The following is a 4964-nucleotide window of genomic DNA, read 5'->3' as shown; positions in this document are numbered from 1 at the left end:
TAGAGGATATAATCTATCTTTCTGTGAAGAACTGCTGCATATGCATCTTTTATCATTTCTCAGTGTATTCATTTTGAAAACTAGTGCAGCCTCATATTTCTCTGTAATGTTCCCCAGGGCTATAGCCTTGGGCTTCATACTAGGAAGAAACATATTAAATTATTTTTCTTTAAAATATTATATCAATTTTTACATAAACCCACATTAAACATTCAGAACCTCTGTTTACACACAGGCAAAATAGTCTATTGATCAGTAGATGGCAAGCTTGCTACACCTAAATGCTAAGTTTTGCTTTCTGTTAGAATTTTTATTGACATTTTATTCCAGCAAAGTTTTCAGCCTTCTTTAAATTGATATTATTTAGTTTATTATAAACTTACTAGTCAATTTTATGGTTAATGCATGTAATCTCATTAAAAAAAAATAGGTACCCAATTAAATAAACAAAACAATTTCCCTTGGTAATTTGGTTTTGATTAATATTCATTAAATCATTCTCAAACATTTCCTTTCAAAAATTTTACTTCTGCTATTTCCTATACAAGACTATTGCACTTGAGACAAACAAAAATTTAGTTATGAGTTCAGACACAAAATGAAGAATTGTGTTCCATGATTACCTCATGGTTTTGTTAGTCTAAGAGCATTCTACTTGTCATTGCTTCAGTATAGTGTAATCAAGCATAGAGAGAGCAATGCATGGCAATTATTCACATTAAAATTATCTGAAGGTGCTATCAAGTCAGTTCTTACCCATAATGACCATAAGTACAAAAGAAGGAAGTATTGTCTGGTTCTGCATTGTGTTAATCAATCTCAATAAGAGTCTTCATTTTCACTAATCTTCTACTTTACCAAGAATGATGCCTTTCTCCAGAGACTGGTCCATCCTAATAATGTGTCCAAAGTATGTGAGGCAAAGTCCCTTCATCCTTGCTTCTCAAAAATGTTCAGGCTGTGCACTTTATTCAAGTTATATTTGTTCTTTTGGATGTTCATGGTATATTTAATGTTCTTCACAAACACCACTATTAAACAGTGTCAATCATTCTTCAGTCTTCCTTTTGTCTGACTTTTACATATAAATAGAAATCTAAGATATTTTAAGAATAATTAACTTCTATAAAGTAAACTAATGTGATTATGGAAATTAAGAAGTCACATTTTATCTATATCCAAACATATATTCTAAATGTTGTTTATCTGAAAAGGTTTCTAAGAACTTAATAGCTTAAGCTTGTTGTTGTTGTTGTTGTGTGCCGTCGAGTCGCCTGCGACTCATAGCGACCCTATGTACAACAGCCCTAAACTCTGCTCTGTCCTGTGCCAATCGCACTGTCTCCGACACTCCCATCCCAATTATCCCAGTCACTGAATCAATCCACCTCATAGAGGGCCTTCCTCTCCTGTGCCGTCCCTCCACCCTCCCAAGCATGATGTCCCTCTCTAAGGACCAGTCTCTCCTCACAACATGTCCAAATTATGTTAGACAGAGCCTCAGAATCCTTGCCTCCAAGGAGCCACCCGGTTTAACCCTTTCCAGGACAAATCTGTTTGTTTTCCTAGCAGTCCATGGTATTCTCAATACTCTTCTCCAGCACCACAGCTCAAAGGCATCAATTCTCCTTCTATCCTCCCTGGTCATTGTCCAACTCTCTGATGCATAACAAGTGATTGCGAAGACCATGGCCTGTATCTGACGCACCTTAGTGTCCAGAGAGACACCATTGCTCTTCAGTACTTTGGAGAGGTCCCTAACAGCAGACTTTCCCATGGCAATGTGCCTTTTAATTTCCTGGCTGCTGGTGCCAAGACTGTTGTCTATGGAGCCAAGCAAACTAAAGCTGTGTACAATCTCAATCTCTTCACCATCCATCCTGATGCTGCCAATTGGTCCAGTGATGAGAATCTTTGTCTTCTTGACATTATAATAGCTTAAACTAGGTAAAATATTTTTACCAATTAAAAATCTTTGTAATTTTTGATAAATATTCTTGTGATTTTGAATATAAAATTTTATCTTGAGAAGTTCAGATCATAGTAGAACGTAAAGGGGGTAATAAATGTAGATGTAAATCAAGGACCTAGGAGTAAAACCAAAAAATATAAAGGTATCAGAGAAAAGCTTGGTAGAACTCTAGAAACCCTAACCCACAGTATAAACAGTCTTCCAAGTAGAATAAAAATCTACAACCAGAAGAGAAAAGAATAGATGAATGAGACCTTCTAAGAATTGAATCCCTGTGCTCATAAAAAAATTTGTCCAACAGTATATAAAGGATAACCACACACTGGGAAAAAGGGTTTGGCAATGACATACCTGATAAGGGACTCATATCTAAAATGTATAGAGTACTCCATTTCCTCAATAAAGAAAAGGTAAGTAACTCAATTGCAAAATGGGTCCAGGATATGAATAGACACTTCACCAAAGAAGACATTCAGATGGCAAACAAGTACATAGAGTAATGTTCAAAATTCCTGGATATCATGCAAACCTAAATAACCATGAAATAACATCTCACCGCAGCAACTACAGCAAAGTTCAATAGAACATCAAACAACAAACACTGGTGAGGTTTTGAAGAAATTGGAATCCTTGTATACTGCTAGTGAGAGTGTAAAAGAGTGAAATCACTATGGAAAGTGGTCCAACATGCTCTCAAAAAGTTGGAAATAGAAATATAATTTAACCCAGTAATTCCACTACTAGAAAGAGACCAGAATCACCACTCAAACAAACATATACACAGGTGTGTTTGTTGCTGCAACATTCAAAATAGTAAAGTGATGGAAGCAAGCTAAGTGCCCATCACATATGAGTAAATAGAAGAAACTATGGTATAATCAGGTGATGGAACACTATGCAGCACTGAAAAACAATGTACTCATAAAACATTTTACACAATGTAGTTGATTCTGGAAGATATTTGCTAAGTGAAATATCTCAGTTGAATTAGACAAATACTGCATAACACCACTATTATTAACAGGATTGATATGGAGGGGACTTTGAAGAAAGTAGAAAATGAGTAGATAGATATAGAACACTGCATTGGAAGAGATGAGGGAAAGAACTGTTTCAAAGGATCATATGATTAGGCATTCTAAGAATGACAACAGCCTAGAATAAGAGGTGTGTTGCAAAGTGGACTGGGTGAGGGGGGAAAGTAGGGGGAAGAAGGAAATGATGCAACAGTGAAGGGATATTTTTAAACCGTGAACTGGGAGAGGAGAAAAGGAATGGGAAGGAGAAATATGTACAACAATGACAAGATAAAAATCCAAATTTTCTGTTAACTTTCATTAAATATATAATTAAAAGACAAATGTTGATGTAAGGCAAAAAGTTACAACTGGAAAAGAGTTACTTGGAGTGAATAATTTTGTAAAGAAATATTTCTTTAACTAGCCCAGATGCTGATTGTGGAACAGACCATCAACTACTCAAATGCAAATTCAAATTAAAGTTAAAGCAGATGAAATCAAATCCACAGGAATCAAAATTTGACCTTGAGTCTGTCCCACCTAAATTAAAAAATGAACTCAGGAACAGATTTGAGGCCTTGAATATTAATGAATGAAGACCAGATAACCTGAGGGACGATATCAAGAATATCATACACCAAGAATGCAAAACATCATTACAAACACAGAAGAAAAAGAAAAGACCAAAATGGATGTCAGAAAAGAATCTGAATATTGCACTAGAGCGCTGAGAATGCAAACCTAAGGGAAGAAATCAAGAAGTTAAGAAGCTGAATAGATTTCAAAGGGCATCTCAGGAAGACAAAGGAGAATATTATAATGAAATTTGCAAAGAGTTGAAGTCCAAAAACCAAAAAAGCTCAGCATTCCTTAAGCTGAAGGAGCTAAAGAACAAATTCAAGACTTGAGTTGCAATACTTAAGGATGCTATGTGTAGAAAACGGAATGATCCAGGAAGTATTAAAAGAAGATAAAAGGAGTATATACAATCACTGTATCAAAAAGAATCAGCCGACACAGAAGAACTAAAAAAAATAACTTATGATCAAGAGGCAATGGTGATGAAGGAGGAATTTCAGGCTGCTCTGAAGGAATTGGCAAAAAATAAAGTCTGAAGAATTGATGAAATACCAATTGATGTATTTTAACAAACAGGTGCTACCCTGGATGTGCTCACCAAGTTGTTCCAAGAAATCTGGAGGACAACCACCTGGACAACTGACTGGAAGAAATACATATTTATTCACATTTTTTCTAAAAAAGGTGACTCAACAGAGCATGGAAATTACAGTACTATAACACTAATATTACACACAAGCAAAATCCTACTGTATGTTATCCATAAACAACTGTAACAATACATTGACAGAGGACTACCAGAAACATAAGCTGAGATTAGAAGAGGCTGTGGAACTAGAGACATTAACAACAATGTCAAATGAATTTTGGCACAAAGCAAAGAGTACCGAAGTAATATCAGCGTGTCATTGACTATGCAAAGGCATTTGATTGTGTGAATCACAAGAAATTGTGGTTAACCTTGAGGACAATAAGAACCCCAGAACACTGTATTGTGCTTATGCGAAACCTATACTTGGACCAGGAGCAGTCCTCAGAACAGAGCGGGGAAATACTGCATGGTTCAAAATTAAGGAGGGAGGGTGTCAGGGATACATCCAGTCTCCATATATCTTCAAACTATATGCAGAACATATTATAAGGGAGACTGGACTTTATGGTGAGGAATGTCACAATAGGATTAGAGGAGTCATCAACAACCTATGTCATACAGATGATACAAACTTGCTTGCTGAAACTGAGGAGGACTAGAAGCAGACTCTCTTCAGATCAGAAATTGTTAATTTGTCCAATGTTCTTCTCAATAATTTTATCATAATTTTCATTTATAATAAAGTACATATAAGAGAAAAGTTTTGGAAAAACAAAAAATATATGTTGTTGTTGTTGTTGTT

The sequence above is a fragment of the Elephantulus edwardii genome, unplaced genomic scaffold, assembly GCF_000299155.1.
Source record: "Elephantulus edwardii isolate Elephantulus edwardi_28Jun2011 unplaced genomic scaffold, EleEdw1.0 scaffold00169, whole genome shotgun sequence".
NCBI classification, from domain to species: domain Eukaryota; kingdom Metazoa; phylum Chordata; class Mammalia; order Macroscelidea; family Macroscelididae; genus Elephantulus; species Elephantulus edwardii.
The sequence above is the reverse complement of the archived record's forward strand: the minus strand, read 5'-3'. Positions refer to the sequence as shown.